General features: G+C 42.1%; 1 protein-coding gene across 1 annotated transcript in view; it reads left to right on the top strand.

Moving 5' to 3' along the window:
- Positions 1-534: 534 nt before the first annotated feature.
- Positions 535-19,290, top strand: part of TMEM45B (transmembrane protein 45B) — a 37,158-nt gene continuing 18,402 nt past the window's right edge. The window contains exon 1 of the mRNA XM_032356822.1: positions 535-1,128. The gene's annotated coding sequence lies outside the window, so the exon portion shown is untranslated. The remainder of the gene's footprint in view (positions 1,129-19,290) is intronic.

Consider the following 19,290-nt stretch of genomic DNA (forward strand, 5'->3'; position numbering starts at 1 on the left):
CGCCTCTCTGCCATTATCTTCCATCAGGCCTCATTCACTCTGTCTCACAGAGGAAAGATTTGCTCAGGTTGATGCCTTATTCTCAGAAGCGCCTTCATTTGACTTTATAGAAAAGAAAGGTTACTTGATCAAAAGAGGCTGTAGTTGGGATCTCGTCCCCTGCCGCCCTGCTCCTGTATATCCTTCACCTTTCTTTAAAACCTACGTAGACCATCTTGTCCATGAAGGCTTTCTTGGTTTCTAGCACTGATAACAACGGAACAAGCTGGAAGGCATCTTAGAGATCTAGAAGCGAGGTTCTCAACCCTGACTTCCTGAGGTCACCTAGGTAACTTTTATAACAGGTCCTTCTGCCTTCACTCCTTCCCAGATTCGGATCCGTAGGTCTGACGTGGAACCTTAGCTCTTGCTAAGGGGTAAGTTTTTAACTTCCGCAGGGTGTTACGATTAAGAGTAGGAAACTACGAGGCCAACCCCTTACAGAAGAGGGCACTGAGCACACACGGATACTACAAAGAAAGTCGCGCATTTCTTCGTCGGAAGCGAGCCCGTTCCAGCAGGGGCTTTGCTTCGCAGCTCTTTCTCCAGTGCCTGGAACTGTGCGGATCTAACATGCGGCAGATCGCGTGTGACCCTAAGCTAAAACCAGAAAATCGGACTCTGGTCCAGGATATGACTCCACAGCATTCCTTTGCTGCAGGGAGATCCGTGACTGGGTCGCCGGTGTGTTCACCTCGACTGCCCGCTCGGTAAACAGCCTTCTTGCGACAGCCTCTGCTCCCGAAGCCTCGCCGCCTCCCAGGCTCTGCAAGCGCTTTGCATCATAGGAGGTCACGGTGGCTCGCCGTCCGCCTCGGGTGCCCAGGAACCGGCTGCCGTCCGAGCACACCCCAGGGCGTGTCTTGGGGCCGGAGAGCACCTCGGCGGGAGTGTCAGGGGCGTGGAGGGAAGTGCGGGCTTTGGGACGGGAGGCCCCGCACGCCCGCGAGGGCGGGGAGAGGCGGGCAGGGGTGGGGAGCGCCGGCTGGCGGCGCTGCCTGGGCCGGGCCGGGCGCTCGCACCTGCCGGGCGGCTGCGGCAGTGGGCGCTCGACGCGGGCAGCGGAAGACTCCGGGGCGCTCGGCGCAGGTGAGCCGCCGCTGCGGGCTGGGGGCGAGGACGGCCAGCGGGCTGGGCCAGGGGACGCGGCCTCCCGCGGGGTGGATGGGGCGGAAGGGTGGGGGGCATGCAGCGCGCAGGAGAGTCGGAGGGGCCGGCCGGCCCAGGGCTGGGGCAGCTGATTGGGGAGGCTCCTGGGCGCGCACCGCTGTCGGGTCGCCGGCGGCCGCGGCCACGGCCGGTCAGGCAGACCGTGCGGCTGGGCCAGAGGAGCTTCGAAGTGCGAAGCCCCCGCCGTCCATTCCGCCCCGCGGGTCCCAGGATCCGAGGACACCCCGCCCGCAGGGCTCCTCTCGGGCCGAGACCGGCCGGTCCCACGTCGCCGCGGGCACTCAGCGCCCTACCGTCGGCCTCGTGAGCGCCTGCCCACAAATAGGACGAGCCGGAGCCTCTCCCCGAGCCAGGAAGCCCGGGATTCAGTAACAACAGGCGACCGGCCGACAAAGCTCCCCGAGTTGTGACTTAGCTTCCACTGCGGCCTCCGTGGGTAGGGGCCGAGGGGCGGTGAGCAGGGCTCGGGGAGGTTTACACTGGACCCAAACATCGTTTCAGGCGACCCGTCTGGGTCCAGAGTCTAACCTCTGCAGATACATTCCAGCCCCAGATGTGGGAAGGATTTGCGCTTCAGAAAGGGAAACCGGTCGCTTCATGAAAGAGATCTTTGAAAAAATTTTAGACAGCCACCTCTTCTGAGAAGCGACCATTGATTCCACGTGCCCTTCGGCCATTTCCCTTCACAGCTGCCATGTTCCTCCGCATCCCTGACCGTTTGCCCCCCGGCCCCGCCCACCGCTCCAACAGTGGTTGCTGGGATCATAAAGTGGCGTAAGAATCTTATCTGGGTCTTTACATTCACTTTAATAGGTAGTACGACTTATTGTTCTAAGAAACATGTACTACTTAACCTGTTCGGTACAGTCTGGAGTTTGTCGGTGTCAAACTTTGTGGAAGAGAGTCATAACATACCGGAAGACGGGGGCCGGCGTCACTTCCGGCGGCGCTCTTCTTGGCTGAGGGTTCTTCCGCTTCGTGAGGCTGTGCTTGCCCTCCGCTCCTGGAGTTTCTGGAACAGACGTGGAATTGATATGAAGGCCTTATTGAATATGGTGTCTTGATTTAACAAGGGAGAATGCCTAATGTAAGCAGAAGGGAAGCGTTACTTCTGGTTGGGCATTATTAGTTCTGGTGTGACGCATTCAGTTTCCTTTGAAAGGACTTTGGTTTCCTCTCACTTCTTCCATGGGAGGTAGCGACAGTACCACTCCTTACCTCAGGCTGCAGGTTTTTCCTTGTATTCTGTGGATTCCTCCCTCACCCTTCTGGTGGACAATGGTTATGACGACCCAGGTGAAGTATCAAAGCTGGAGTTTGACACCAGTGATTCTATTTGGGGTGTGCTCCAGTATGTCCTTGGTTGTGTCTCTTGCCTCATCTTAGCAAATGGCACTGTGAGATAGGGAGAGAAAAGGAGTAAAAAGAAAGACAAACTGCTAACTCGAAAGGTAACATCGGCTGCCATGCTTAATCGGTCAAAGTACAGATATTACTTACGTTGATTGTATTCAAAGGATTATCTCTTTTCCTCAAACGCGTTTGCCTGTTGGAAATGGATAAGGGCAGATTTACCATATGTGGAACCGCTCCCATAGCCAAAGTTCTGTTATTGCAAAACTTTTTATAATTGCGCTAAGAGAGTGGAAGTCACCACTGTGTCATCAACTAATGGATGTATACCAGACAGATTTCACATCTGTAGTTATTTCTAGAGACAGGTTGCAAGACCAAAACTAGATCATGCACAGTACTACACAATATCGAGTAGGAACAATTAGAGGAACCAGTAAGTTTTGTAATCCCCACACTTCCTTTGAACTCAGCCTTCCTTTTAACCAGTCTTGTCCCCCAAACCTTTGCTGGGGGCTAGAGGTGACTTGAATTTTAGATCTTTGTCTCTGTCTTATCTTTTCTCTGTGTCACAGGCTGCACTCCTGAAGGGACAGAGCAACTCAAAACGTGTATCCCCCTTATGTGAGGAAGAATTTAAACTGAAAATACCAAAGCATACTCATTTATTCCCTTGCAGATTTAGATAGAATGAGCTGTTATTGATATCTTGCTGGTATCACATCGTAAGGGGGCTTTACATTGTACAAGGTGATTTCCATAAGCAGCAGGGTGAGGAAAGAGTAATTGCTTAGTTCATAAATGGGGAAGGTGAGTCTTATAATACTGAGTATCTGGCCTGGGGTTATCTAGCTGGTAAGTGGCAGGGCCAGGACTCAAACCAGAACTTCTTCTATAATACCTCAGTACCTTACATGGTGTCTTTTTATTTGTTCATTTAATTTGAGGATGGGGAGTTCTTTGTGATAGTTTCTCCTGACTTTTTTATTGAATATAGTCTCTGACTTGAACTCTTAGAATCTAAATTCAGAAACATTCTTGTTTGGCATATTTCATGCGAACCTTTGTTCAGCGTAACTGCAAAAATATTTTAGAGCTGAGCATAGCCTGAAATATTACCAAGCCCAATCTTTTAGTTTATTCAAAGAGCAAGGGGAGATACAGGGAAAACTAAGCAAGTACCCAAACCTATTTTGTTAGAAGTTAGGCCTCCTGGCATTCAGACTCTTTCCAGCATGTGGTCTCTTGAGGATTTCCTAGATATGTATATAAATCAAGTTGTTCAGTTTGATGTACTGTGTTGCTTTGGTGTCTGGGATAACAAACCATAGCCTCTCTGAATCCTGGACTCAAATATCTGTAGATTCTTTAGCTATAACTGGATTCCACATTCTATGAAGGAAAGAGCCTAATTGATTTGGTGCATTGTGTTATTCTAAGCACAGGAGGCGCTCAACAAAATGTGTTCAATACCCATCAAATAAACATTTGAACAAGTGTGAGATGTCATTAGGACTTCATTCAGCTACAAGTAACAGAAAATCCCACCAGAGTAACATAAGTGAGGAGTTTGTTTTTCTCAGATAGCTAGATATCTAGAGGTGAGAAGCTCTGGACTGGGCCAGTATCCTCTGTCTTCCTGTACCACCATCCTTAGTATATGGCTTTCCTACTCACTGAAAGACAGGCATCTCTTCTTTTCAGAGAGGGCTTACCAGAAAAAAGGGCACAACAAAGGACAGAAGGTGTGTGCCAGCTGAACCTGTGTTTTTATAATAATAGATCATTCTTTTTTTTTTTTTTAAAGATTTTTTATTTGTTTATTTGACAGACAGAGATTACAAGTAGACAGAGAGGCAGGCAGAGAGAGAGAGAGGGAAGCAGGCTCCCTGCTGAGCAGAGAGCCCCGATGCGGGACTCGATCCCAGAACCCTGGGATCATGACCTGAGCCGAAGGCAGCGGCTTAACCCACTGAGCCACCCAGGCGCCCAATAATAGATCATTCTTGAAAGCTCTACCCAACAGACTTCTTGTACCTCATTCATATAAGAACTAAGTCACAAAGCCACTCCTTACTGTAAGGGAGCCTGAGCAAATCTAGTGGTTTAGCTGACCATGTTGCCAATACAACAAAGTAAGGATTCTTTCAAGGAAGAAGAGGAGAATGGATATTGGGTAAACAACTAGCAGTACCTACCATAGTATGTTTTATGAGTCATTGACTCTTTGTTTCTACATGGATTATTCTTGCTGTTTTATTTTTACTTTTTGTTGTTCTTTGGTTTACTAAAAAAGCAATAGATAATGCAGTGGTTGTAGAGAACTTTTTAAAATTATAGATTCTGAGGTCCAGTCCAAGAAATGCTGATTATTTAGGCTTGGGATGAGTCTGTAAATCTGAATTATATAAACTGGCACTCCAGATAATTTGAATGCAGGTGGTCACAGGAACACAATCTGAAAAACATGGAATTGGGAAGTGGTTTAGAAGAGGCACCTTCAGTTTATTTCCAAAGTCTTTCCTGGCTCATTTATTCCTCTTGAAGCTATTAATTTCTTTTTTAATTTTCTATTTTGGTCAATATAAATAAATATTTAGCCTTTTTTTAAAATAAATATGTAGTCTTAAAAGTCACAAGTTCTTACTAAGTCTACACTGAGCTATCTCCCTTGAGGCAACTATTTTCAGTGCTCTCAGCTATTTCTATCATATTTACCTTCATACTGCCAAATAACATGCTAATACTGGCTATTTCTCTTTCTTTTCCCTAGTTCTGGATAGTATCTACTGACATCCTGCCTGGGAGGATAAGGATCTCTCCCTTATGCCCTCATTTTTCTTTATCACATTTGCTTCCCTTTCTTACAATGTCCCAATATAGTTATAGCCTAACTTTTTTGATATAGCAATGTTTAGTGTTTACATTATTATGACTCTGTAAATGTTATTCACAATCCAGCTGTGTGATAAATCATGATTTCTACACTTCCTTTCTCATACAAGCTTTTTCTATCCCCTGGACTTAGTCATTGCTACCTCTTCTTCAGTTGCTTAGTGTTTTTTGAACACTCACTACAATTCTGACTCAAACTTTGACAGGAGGGTAAAGTTCCTCCCAATAAAGCATCAAGAATGTAGTCAGTTTGATGCTTTTCTTAGAAGCATCCTGGCTCAGCGTCTCCAACCTCATTCTCTGGGACTGGTTATTCTGAGTCCCTTGTTACCCTGGGAGCTCCCCTGGCTGCCATCTTGTTGATGGTACTGGATTCTGATTCTTGGAATACATGCCTTCTCACTCAGTTTGGTTTTGCTGGAGCATAACTTCCTGAGAAAGGGCATGTGGAGGATGAGGTGGATTTGTCCTGAAGGTGCTGAAGCTCACATGGCCACTGTGAGGGCTGCAACCTGCTGCAAGTTGACCCACGGGGAGGAAAAGCCAAGTAGCCATCATGAAGCATTTGTGTCACATTTTTTAAAGAGATCTTAGAAGCAAGAGCTGTGAGCCTCCAAGGCTCCCATTTGTTGTGATTTCTTTTCTCAATATAAATAAATATTCACATCCACACCCAATTTTGTGTTTGTAACTTGACAACTTTTCCTTAAAGTGGGCTCCCCAAATTATGCAAGATGCAGGCCCCACAAGACCTTGCCGCTTTTTCAGACTTTGTACATTCAAGATATCATTTTTCTTCCTTCACATTTGATTGATGGTTTGGCTGAATATAGGATATTAACTGGAATTAAGTTCCCCTCAAATATTGAAAGTATTTCTCCATTTTCCTCTGTCTCTAAATAGCTTGGTTGAGAAGTTGATGCCATTCTGATTTCCGATCCCTTGTATTTAGTTTTTATCTCTGAAAGGTTGTAGGGTTTTCTTTTGTTCATTCCTCCTGTTCTGATATGTCATGATGTTGTTAGTTGATTTTGGCTTTGGCTTCCCCCAACCCGCCAGTCATTGTTCTAGGTACTTTAAAGTCCTTTTCAGTCTAAAAATCATTTTCTTCAGTTCTCAGGTTTCTTCTTTGCATAATTTCCTCTGTTCTGTCTTTCTGCAACTTGTACTTTCTGCAACTTAAATTACTTAGATGCTGGATCTCTTGCATCTGCCCTCTTATTTTATCTTTTCTATTTCTATTTTTTTTTAGGATTTTATTTATTTATTTGACGGACAGAGATCACAAGTAGGCAGAGAGGCAGGCGGAGAGAGAGAGGAGGAAGCAGGCTCCCCGCTGAGCAGAGAGCCCGATGCAGCCAGGCTCGATCCCCTGGGTTCGCGACCTGAGCTGAAGGCAGAGGCTTTAACCCACTGAGCCACCCAGGCGCCCCAATTTTTCATTTCTATTTTTAAAAAACCTCTCATCTTTTAGTTCTAATAAGTCTTCCTATCCTCGTATTAAACTTTTACATTTCTATTATGATATATATGATATAAACATATATATTTTTTCTTTTTTAGAGAGAGAGCTTGAGCATGAGCATGGAAGAAGGAGAGGGAGAAGCATGGGGGGGGTGGGTATTTGATCCCAGGACCCTGGGACTATGACCTGAGCTAAGGGTTGATGCTTAAGAGCTGGGCGGCAGATTAAGCCACCAGGTACCTCTTTTTTTTTTTTTTTTTTTTTAAGATTTTATTTATTTGACAGACGGAGATCACAAGTAGGCAGAGAAGCAGGCAGAGAGTGAGGAGGAAGCAGGCTCCCTGCTGAGCAGAGAGCCCAATGCAGGGCTCTATCCCAGGACCCTGGGATCATGACCTGAGCCGAAGGCAGAGGCTTTAACCCACTGAGCCACCCAGGCGCCCCCACCAGGTACCTCTTAACAGGTCATTTACAAGAAGGTTTTAAATAAGATGGAAAATGATAATTAGCTTAGTATTTTTCTTTAAGAGGTTATATTGAGAAAATATTTTTCTAATACCACTAGAGGATGTCTTAGTTATAGAATTTGGGAGAAATTTTCTGCCCTTGAAAGTCACTCTCAAAATCCATAGTATTTTCCTTCTTTGCTCAGCCTGACATGTGATAACCCAAACCTGGGGCAGATTCGGCGCTCCTCTTTGCTAGGAAAGTTTTAGATCACGTAAAGTCACCAGATAATATGGTTCACTGATTTAGCTTTCAGTGATGTCTTCACAGGAAAGCCTAGGCATGAGATACCAGATTTTCTACTGTTGGATCTTCCTTCTCAGGCATCTTTAAAGACAACTAACTGCAAAGCCCTTTCAGGCTGGGGCCCAACCTTGGTATCTCTGTTTCTCCAGCATCTAGAACCATGCTGATACACAAGAGGCCCTGGGTAACTGTTGCTTGAATCAAATCAACCCCACTACCCGTTTTATTTTTTTTTTAAGATTTTATTTATTTACTTATTTGAGAGAGAGAGAGAGAGACAGAGCGAGCAAGAGAGGGGGAAGGTAAGAGGGAGAAGCAGACTCCCTGCTGAACAGGGAGCCTGATGGAGGACTTGATCCCAGGATCCTGGGATCATGACCTGAGCCAAAGGCAGTTGCTTAACCAACTATAACACCCAGGCACCCCCATTACCTGTTTTAAATTAACCCTTCCTAATGGTCCCCTTGCTGTTTCCTCTGTTTCTTTTGTTTCTCAAATTTGATGTGTAGATGTGTTGAAAAACAGACTAGGAAGATTTTCTACCAGGACTCCAGGTATAATTTCCGGGGGTAAAACTCCCTATATCATCTTATTGAAGATGTAATAATTTCTTAGGTCATCACCAAACACCCAAAGTCTGGTACCATCTTGAACCACAGTTCTATTTGAATGCTTTTTTCCCTCATGTTCAATGCCTCACTTATACTGTCCTTTGCTTCCTCCCACTCCTTGACCCCCGCTTTGACCCAGACCTTCTCTTTGTTCTGTTATAATGTTGTTTTTCTGCTTCCTCTCCCCTACCTTCATCTGCCCTCTGGTATATTTTGCAGAAAGCACAGTGACATACTAATTTCAAAAGACCTACCCTGACTACCAAGCAGACATCTTTTTAAACTAACCCAGGTTGCAGAATGAAGAATCTCTGTCTTCTGGCTGTTGTTGGAATTGTTTCTATGCTTTGTTCCCACTGGGATTGTTTGTTTTTATATAGAAGGCTCTAGAACAAGAGCTAAACTATTGTAAAATAGTGATCGGTAGATTAGTGTCTCTCAAACACTATTACTCACCACAAAACTTGTACTCTCATGGCATGGAGTCTTGGATGAAATTAGGACGGCTTAAGCTACAGTCTCTCTTAATGCTAAAAAAGTATATGCTACCCCAAAATACATCTCTATTTGTTTTAACTTGAAGATCATTTTTTCTGAAATCTTGAAGTGAAATTGGTACTCCAGGATCATAACCATGTGAGTCATATGATTCCAGATATATTTTGGCTTAACCATACGTGGGTCTAAGAGGCATAGTACAAGATGATCTCTGAAGGACTCATTTAGCTCTAAAAATCATATGCAAAAGTAATGTTAGCCACAGCCTTACTAATTACTGGATTTAGGAGCTAGTTTCCTCATGATTCAGGATTACAGCTAAGGTGAATCAGTTCAGTTCAGATCAAGAACTATTATTATATGGCAGGTTTTGTGCTAAGCCATGGGAAGTTTAAGATGAAGCTGATAAGATCTCTGCTCTTGAGGTACGTATAGTCTTGTGAGTAAGGCATGTAAATGTGTAATTTTCATATAACAAGCTAAGTGATAAAAATCAAGATAAGTGTAAGATACTGTGGTAAAACTGAAAAAGGTGGAGGGGATAACATGAACAAAGTGTATACTATAAGGTTTGTGGTGGGAAGAAATGGGAAATGAGGCTCAAGGGACAGGCTAAGAGCCAGGTTCTGGGTATATGCCATGAAAAGGGGCAGATTACATCGGTGTGGTGGTTAGTCAATGAAATATTTTAAATTTTATAGTAGTGTAGTCAGATTGTAAGATCTGTAAGCAGATGACTCTGGTAGCAGAGTGGAAGGAGGATTTATGGAAGGCATGATTATAAGCATTACAGTAGTCAAAGCAAAAGACAACAAAAGCCTAAATGAGATAACTATTGTAGGAACAGAAAGGAAACAGAACACCAGAAAATTTGGAGAAACAAAATAAGCAGAGTATTTTAGTCTCTAGTGAAATTGGAATACTGTGGGACAGAGTGGAGGATAAGGGGGTGTCTAGGGTGAGTCTTAGGAATCTGACTTTAGGAATGACTGAATATTAAGCTGTTACCTGAGTTTGAGATACAGAACAGAAGCCAAATTGATGGGGAAGGAAGATGATGAATTCAGGTTGGGACATGTTGACTCTGAGATGTCTAAGAAGAATCTGTGTGTTTATGTGTGTGTGTGTTGGTTCAGCAGGTAGTTAGATATATGAGTCTCAAACTCAGGGAAGAGGTCAAGGCTAGAGATAAGTGTCATCAGTGTGCAGGTGGTTTTTGAACTATAGGTGTGTGTGTGTTCTTGCAAGAAGAAGATATATAGAAGAACAGTGGACCAAAGTCTGCTAGGGTTTAAGAGACAGGACAAGAGTCAAAGGAGAGGAAGTCAAAGTAGAGGAAGAAGATTACAGAAGATGAAGAGAGCCAGGACAGAAGAGTATCATGAAAGCCAAAAACAGAAGGTTAATTCCGAAATTAAGTGACTAAGTGACATCTTCAACTGGAGCAACACAAGAACAGAAGAGAGGTCTATTCACGTGATATATTAAAGACTTCATTGAAACAGTATGAGGAACATAAAGATTTCATTGAAACAGTATGAGGAACATTTGGTGACATCTATGAATCATTTCATTGTCATGGTGGTGAAGGAGGAGCAATAAATGGAGAAAACAGTTGTATTTCCAGGGTTTTCCAAGAAATTTAAATGATTTTGACAATGTTTGATTGCATTACACAAAACCATCAAAATTCCTTCCTATCCAAAGAAAATTTCATGTAAGTGGTAATTTATTTCAGTAATTTACTGACTTGTCAAAGAATTTCAATATTAGAAATTGTTTTTAATTATCTATAAGTAGACCTATTATCAAAGGTATTTTGTCTCTGGACTAGGGGAGATGGTGAGAAAAAGATCCACATATTTTGAGAAAAAAATATATATATAAAGTTAAAAACTTTGTAAAACTGTATTTTGTTTGGAGATAATATATGTAGTAAGTATGTAGTATAGAGTAAAACAAAAGTGAGTGAATGCTGAACACACATTTCAAAATGATGCTTATTTCTCAAGAGGGAGGAAGGGGAAAAGCCATCAAGAGGTGTCAACAGGAAGCTCCAAGGATGTTAGTAGTGTTCTTTTTCTTAAGCTGGGTCATCAGACACAGTTGTTAAGTTACTCTTTATAACTCTTTATATACATTAGCTATGTTATTTTTATGTTTGAAATAGTAAATAGGAAGAGGTACACAGTGGTTCTTCAGAGAGCCAGGGTCAAAGCAGATTTTTTTTTGTTTCTTTTTCCTGATTTCTTTTGTTATTTTGTGTGGGAAAAGCCTTGTGCCTGGTCATAGTTGGAAGGAAGAAAGCAACAACAAGTGGGAGAAGTTCCTGAGTAATAGAAGTAGACCCAGAGGACACAGATGGAAGACTGGCCTATCAGAGAGGTGAATTTGAGAAGAATAGGTGTGGAAAGATATGAATTCATAGGTGAGGAAAAGGAAATTGAGATGATTGGTGCCTTGTAGTCTCGATTGTTTTCCTGGAATGAGAGGAAAGATTTACCTAGGGTTGAGTGAACTCAGCTCTGAGGGAAGGGACGAGTTTTCAGACACCAGTCTATGGGAAATGGGAGTAAGACCTTGCATGTGTCCAGAAGCGCTGCTGAATGCAGTAGAAGGCCCAGCATCCATCTTGTTCACTGACTTAAATGCCAGACACGCTCACTGATAGTACAGAAGGAAGGAAAAATACATGAGAAATGGTTTCTTGGTGCTTAAAAAATAAGCGAGCCTTTCAAGTCTAGGGATGCCCCTCCTGCTGTAATGTACACAGAAGTGACTGCTTGTCCTCTTTGGTCATATCCACAACTTTAGTTCCATTTTCTCCCCATGTTCATGTCTGAACTTGCTCTGTCCTTTTCATGTTTCAGTTCATTTTTTGTATTGTGTTAGGAGCGAACATGGAAAGTGATTTTAGAACTAGGAGAAGCCATGGAGAGGACCTCTTCCAAACTGCCATTTAACAAAGAAGTTATGATCCTGAGAGGTTATATATCTTGCTCAAGGTCACAAAGTAAGTTCATAACAAAACATGGACTAGAATCCAGGTCAGCTGACTCAGAGGCCAGTGTTCTTTATTAGTTCTTGAGAACTCATGGAACTTAGCCCAGATATGTTCTTCAGTTTTTAATTCAAGATTCCACTAAGACTAATTTTCATGACAGTTTGAAAGAGGCAATCAAGAAAGGCCCAACTGTAATGCCGGCCCCCTCTGTGACTAGAGAATTACAATCCATATATTTCCTGACATTCAAACTTTCACAAGTATATAGCTCCATACTAGATTATAAACTCCTTAAGGAGAGGGGTCATTTCTTATCTTTTCTTTTCTTTTCTTTTTTTAAGTTTTTATTTTAATCCCCTGGCGCTTATCATGACATGTGCACTCCTTAATCCCCATCACCTATTCCACCCATCCCCCACCCACCTCTTCTCTGGTAACCATATTTGTTCTCTATAGTTAAGAATCTATAGTTTTGGGCGCCTGGGTGGCTCTGTGGGTTGAGCCTCTGCCTTCATCTTGGGTCATGATCTCAGGGTCCTGGGATCGAGTCCCGCATCAGGCTCTCTGCTCAGCGGGGAGTCTGCTTCCCCCTCTCTTTCTCTGCCTGTCTCTCTGCCTACTCGTGATCTCTCTCTGTCAAGTAAATAAATAAATAAATCTTTTAAAAAAAAAAAAAAAAGACTCCATAACTCATTCCTTCCTTCCTTCCTTCCTTCCTTCCTTCCTTCCTTCCTTCCTCCTTCCCTCCCTTTCTTCCTTCCTTCCTTTCCTTTCCCTTCTTTTCCTTTCCTTTTTTATTTATTTGTCAGAGAGACAGAGAAAGAGAGAGCACAAGCAGGGGGAGCAGCAGTCAGAGAGAGAAGCAGGCTGGCTCCCTACTGAACAAGGAGCCTGATGCGGGGCTTGATCCCAAGAACTTGAGATCATGACTTGAGCCAAAGACACTTAACTGACTAAGCCAGCCAGGCATCCCAAGAGTCTATAGTTTCTGGATTTGCCTTTCTTTTTCTTTTTTTTGCTTTGTTTCTTAAATTCCACATATCAGTGAAATCATACAATATTTGTCTTTCTGTTACTGACTCATTTCGCTTAGCATAATACTCTCTAGTCCCACCCATGTCATTGAAATGGCAAGATCTCATTCCTTTTTATGGCTGAGTAATATTCCATTGTATGTATACATATATGTATATATAAATATATATTTCATGTATATATATAAGATATATATATTATTAAATAAGTACAATAGCCAAAATATGTACTTATTAAATAAGTACAATAGCCAAAATATATATAAGATAGATAGATAGATAGATATATACCAATCTTCTTTATCCATTCATCACTTGGATGGATGAAGTGGACACTTGGGCTGTTACTATATTTTGGCTATTGTACTTATTTAATCCTGCTATAAACATGGGGTGCATGTATCCCTTTGAATAGTATTTTTGTATCAGTATTTTTGTATTCTTTGGGTAAACACCCAGTAGTGTGATTGCTGGGTCATCGGGCAGCTCTGTTTTTAATTTTTTGAGGAACCTCCACACTGTTCTCCAGAGTGGCTGCACCAGTTTGTATTCCCATCAACAGTGCATAATTGTTCCTTTTTTTCCACATCTGCTGTTTCTTGTGTTGTTGATTTTAGCCATTCTGACAGGTGTATAGTGATATCTCATTATAGTTTTGATTTACACTTCTCCAATAATGCGTGATGATAAGCACCTTTTCATGTGTCTGTCGGTCATCTGTATGTCTTCTTTGGAGAAATGTCTGCTCATGTCTTCTGCCCACTTTAAATTGGATTATTTGGTTTTTGAATGTTGAGTTTTATAAGATCTTATATATTTTGGATATATTGGATATGTCATTTTCAAATACCATCTCCCATTCCATAGGTCGCAGTTTAGTTTTTCTGATTGTTTCCTTCACTGTGCGTAAGTTTTTATTTTGATGTTCTCCCAGTAGTTTATTTTTGCTTTCATTTCCCTTGCCTCAAGGAACCTATCTAGAAAAAAGTTGTTATAGCCAGTGTCAGAGAAATTACTGCCTGTGCTGTCTTCGGGATTTTTATGGCTATAGGTCTCACATTTAGGTCTTTAATCCATTTTGAATTTATTTTTGTGTATGGTATAAGAAAGTGATCCAGGGGCACCAGAGTGTCTCAGTGGATTAAGCCTCTACCTTCAGCTCGAGTCATGATCTCAGGGTCCTGGGATTGAGTCCCACGTCAGGCTCTCTGCTCTGCGCCTGCCCACCCCCCGCCTGCCTCTCTGCCTACGTGTGATTTCTGTCTGTCAAATAAATAAATAAAATCGTTTTTTTTTTTTCTAAGAAAGAAAGAAAGTGGTCCGGTTTCATCCTTTTGCATGTTGCCATCCAGTTTTCCCAATGGCATTTGCTGAAGAGAATATATTTCTCCCAATAATACTCTTTTCTGCTTCATCAAAGATTAATTGATGATATAATTGTGGGTTTGTTTCTGGATTTTCTATTTTGTTCCATTCATCTCTGTGTCTATCTTTATGACTATACTATACTATATTGACTACTACAGCTTTGTACTATAACTTGAAGTTCAGAATTGTGATGCTGTGCTCACTTCCACAGCACATATACTAAAATCAGAATTGTGATGCTTCCAGCTTTGCTTTTCTTTTTGAAGATTGCTTTGGTTATTCAGGATCTTTTGTGGGTCCATACAAATTTTAGGAGGGGTCATTTCTTATTCACTTTATTATTTCCTCATCACCCAGCACAGAGTCTTCTAGTTAATAGGATCACATGAAGGGGAAAAAAAAAAAGAAAGAAAGCAGGACTAAGACCATCTTTCGCTTAGAAATCAAACTCAGCTGGAAAGAAACTGAGCTCTGATAGGAATGAAGCATTGATACATGCTATAAGATTGGATGAACCTTGAAACCATGTTAAGTTCATGGAATGTTGTTCCATAGCTCATGAACTCATGCCAGACAAGTTTCAGATTTTTATTCTGGTCTTATGCCTTCTGACCAGTTGTTCAAGGACCCACCTACCCACCTACAGAGAAAATAACAGTGACAGTAGTAGTTATGAAATTTTAAAAAGAGTGATAGCTTCCAGAGTGACATAAGGGCTCTCGGGCTACTGTAAAGCAGGGGTACACTCTGCCTGAAGTTCAGTGAAGTTCACTGTCACATCAGCTGTGGGCAACAGAGAACTTTCACCTCTGTACTTCTGCTTTCTCTGCATCTTACTACCAAGCAGCTCATAGAAAAAGGAGGGGTATTAAGCTTGTTATTTGCAGAGTAACAGAAAGCTGAGTCAGGTAGGGTTGGTTATATTCCAAAGTAAACTCAGACCAGAAGCCATCTGAGTGTTTCTGTTGGCAAGAATAGATTCAAAAAGTATAAAAACCGTGTCGTGGAGTAAAGTAATATTCTGTATCCTCCCCATAACCTACTTGCCTACTGACCAAACACACATCCCATTCCTATTAAAAAGATATTCAACCGGGGGTGTCTGGGTGGCTCAGTCGTTAAGCATCTGCCTTCAACTTGGGTTGTGGTCCCGGAGTCCTGGGATCCAGCCCCGCCTCTGGCTCCCTGCTCAGTGGGAAGCCTGCTTCTCCCTCTCCCGCTCCCCCTGCTTGTGTTCCCTCTCTCACTGTCAAATAAATAAGTAAAACCTTTAAAAAAAAAAAAAAAGATACTCAATGGCTACCTTCTCCAGGGTCAGTAAATGTGCCATATGATTCCTCCCTCCCCACTTGGAAATAAGTACCAAAGGCAAAGGACAACAGCCTTAGTTCAATAATTATACTTCCCCTAAGAGAGAAGCCCAAGTTTCTCCCCCTATTGTTGTGGGAATAAGTATAAGAATACCAGAGAAGAGAGGAAACTAACATTTGTTAAACACTCACTCTAGTTAGCTGCTAGAAACTCTCAGTTAATCTTCACAAGATGCTTCTGTTGAGGTCCCTGTTTTGGAAAAGGGGGTACTGAAATCCAGAGAAGTTAGGGAACTTACGCAAGCTCTTACCAGCAGGAGTAGCAAAAGAAGGATCTATACTCCATAGTTCATGTTCTTTCTATTATGTGACTATATTTCCTCTTAACGTGTAAGAACCCAGTTTCCTTTAGGGAAATCTGGGAAATTGAATGCACCCGAACTAACATAAAACTTGACTTGCATCTTTTCTAACTTAACCTTCCTCAGGCCCATTTGTGAGTTGGTTCATATCCTTTCCAGAGACCCTTGGGCACACAGGACCCCAAGTTTTGGCTTATTTGACTTGAAGTATACTGCTTTGTTCATTCCCATTCTGAGATAATTTCAAGGGTTAATGGATTCGAGCCATGGAAGAGAGTGACATTTGGTCTTTGTTGGTAAAGAAGGTAGGAATAGCAGGGTGAAGAGAGTAAGCAACATTACCTGTCTCAACTCTGACTATATGGATGATTAGCTGCACCTGCTTCTTCGCCTTTGCATGTACTATTTGCTCTGCCTGGCACTGTATCCACCCTACCTATGCTTACCTGTTTTTCAAGGAAGTTTTAGGGACACTTCCCTCTATAATCTTTCTCCTATTTCTTGCGGGGTGAGTCAGAGTCCTCCTTGCATTGTCATAACTCTGCACACTCTTTTAAAATACTTAATATATTTGTCATAAGAGTTGAAGTACTCTTTCTTCACCAGAGTTTCACCTTATTGTAGTCAAGGTCCTTCTCTGAAGATTGACAAAATCCATTTTCAAGAGTAGAAACGTAAACGGACAGGCACCAAGACAATTCAAAGGGGAAAAGAATCTCTTCACCAGATGGCTGGGACAGTTGGATATGCAAAAATGAAGTTGGATCATGACCTCACAACATATACAAAAGTTAATTAAAATGGATCATAGACATAAATGTAAGAAATAAAACTGTAAAAATCTTAGAAAACACAGGAGTGAATCTTCATGTTTTTGAGTTAAGCAGTGGTTTCTCAGGACACCAAAAGCACAAACAACAAAAGAAAAAAAAATAGGTAAACTGGACTTCATTAAAATCAAAAGCTTCTGGGATGCATGGGTGGCTCCATCTGTTAAGCATCTGCCCTCAGCTCAGGTCATGATCCCAGGGTCCTGAGATCCAGCTCTGCATCAGGCTCCCTGCTCAGTAGAGGGCCTGCTTCTCCCTCTCCCTCTACTGCTTCTCCTGCCTGTGTGGTCATTCTCTCGCTCTCTCGCTCTCGCTCTCTCAAATAAATATATTTTTTTAATTTTATTTATTTATTTTGACAGAGAGAGATCACAGCAGGCAGAGAGGCAGGCAGAGAAAAAAGGGGAAGCAGGCTCCCCACTGAGCAGAGAGCCCTATGTGGGGCTCAATCCCAGGACCCTGAGACCATGACCCAAGCTAAAGGCAGAGGCTTTAAACCACTGAGCCACCCAGGTGCCCCTCAAATAAGTATTTTTAAAGATTTTTGAAAGATTAAAATTTAAAAACCAGATGCATAGCTAAACAAAATATGCCAGATCTGTACAATGGAATATTATTCAACAATAAAAATGAATGGCGGTGCCTGGGTAGCTCAGTTGGTAAGCATCGGACTCTTGGTTTCCAAAGGCTCAGGTCATGATCTTAGGGTCATAAGATAGAGTCCCCCAAGTTTGGCTCCCCACTCAGCAGGGAGTCTGCTTGAGCATTACTCAGCCTCTCTCTCCCTCCTGCTTGTACTCTCTCTCCCTCTGAAATAACAACAGCAATAAAAAAGAGTGAAGCACTGATACACGCTACAAGATTGGATGAACCTTGAAACCATGCTAAGTGAAAGAGGCAGAAAAGAAAAAAAAAAGAAAGAGGCAGAGATATAGGATTACACTTATAGGAAATATCTAGAATAGACAAACCCATGGAGACGTAAAGGAGGCTAGTGGTTGCCAGGGTCAGAGGGATTGGGAGGAAATGGGGAATGATGGCTTTGGGTTGATGAAAATGTTCTAAAATCAGACGGTGGTAATGGTTGCACAACTATGAAGATACCAGCAATCACTGAATTATATGCTTTGAAGTACTGAATTTTATGGCATATGAATTATATGTCAACAAAGCTATTATCTGAAAAAAGAAAAAGAAATAGCAAGAAAGCACTAAGACTTCTAGAACCATATGAGGGTGACTTTCAGATTCATTAGGAAAAACTGTCCCAGGAATACAAAGAAGGAACACTTAGCAAAGTTGTTGAAACCTTCAGAGTGTCTTCTTAGATACATCTGAGTTGTCTTTTGTAGTGGTTTAGTAATTAAATCTATAAAAGTATATGGAACTGTGAATTAAGTGATGAACAGATAAATAAAATGGGGTGTTATGGGCTGAATTATGCGCCCCACCCCCCACCAATTCATATGCTGTTGAAGTCCTAACCTCCAGTACTTCAGAAGGTGACTATATTTGAAGACATGGTCTTTAAAGAGATAATTAAGTTAAAATGACACCATCAGGGAGGGCTCTAATCTAATCTAGCTGTTGCCCTATAAGAAGAGGACACAGGCGCATACCAAGGGAAGATAAGTGTGAAGGTGTGCCATCTTCAAACCCAGGACAAAGGCCTCAGAAAATACCAACCCTGCCAACACCTCCATTTCAGACTTCTAACCTCCAGAACTGTGAGAAAATAAATTTTGGTTGTTTTTTTTTTTTTTTAAACCACCCAGTGTGGTTTGTTACGGCAGCCCCAGCAAACCAATAAATGCGTTATATGCATACAATGAAATATTCAGCCATAGAAAGGGATAAGTAGTGATGCATGCCACAACGTGGATGAACCTTGAAAACATGATGCAAAAAGAAAGAAACCAGTCTGGGGGTGCCTGGCTGGCTCAGTTGGGAGAGCATGTGACTCTTGATCTTGGGGTTGTGAGTTCGAGCCCCATCCTGGGTGTAGCAATTAAACAATTAAAAAAAAAAAGAAAGTCAGTCTCAAGTAACTACATGTTGTTTGACTCAATTTATGTAAAATGTCCAGAATAGGTAAATTAGTAGAGATAAAAAGTACATTAGTGGTTCCTTAGAGCTTTTAGGAAAGAGGACTTGGGAAAATGGGAGTCACTAATGGGTTAGGGGAATTTTTTTGTGGGTATGAAAATGTTCTAAAATTGACTGTGGTGATTGATTGTACAACTCCATAGATATATGCAAAACCACTGAATTTTATACTGTAGGTAAAAATGGTATGTGAATTATATCTCCATAAAGCTGTTACTTAAAAAAAACAAACAAAAAGAGCATCATGGCAAGCAAGGGAGATAATTTCTAGGAAAGTGAGTTTATGCCCCATAAACAGTTTTGAAGGTAGAACACTCTAATAAGTGGTGACATACACAACAAATAAAGGCAGCCGGATCTCTGCTTCCTTCAGAAAGTAAACAAGATAGGGAGCTATCCGAGAATAGATCAGGGTCTCAGGGTCTCACAGCCTCAGCATTACTGAGAGTTGAGCTGCAGAATTGCTTTGTCGTAGGGGGTGTCCTGCATACT

This window comes from Mustela erminea, chromosome 9 (assembly GCF_009829155.1).
Source record: "Mustela erminea isolate mMusErm1 chromosome 9, mMusErm1.Pri, whole genome shotgun sequence".
Taxonomy (NCBI): Eukaryota; Metazoa; Chordata; class Mammalia; order Carnivora; family Mustelidae; genus Mustela; species Mustela erminea.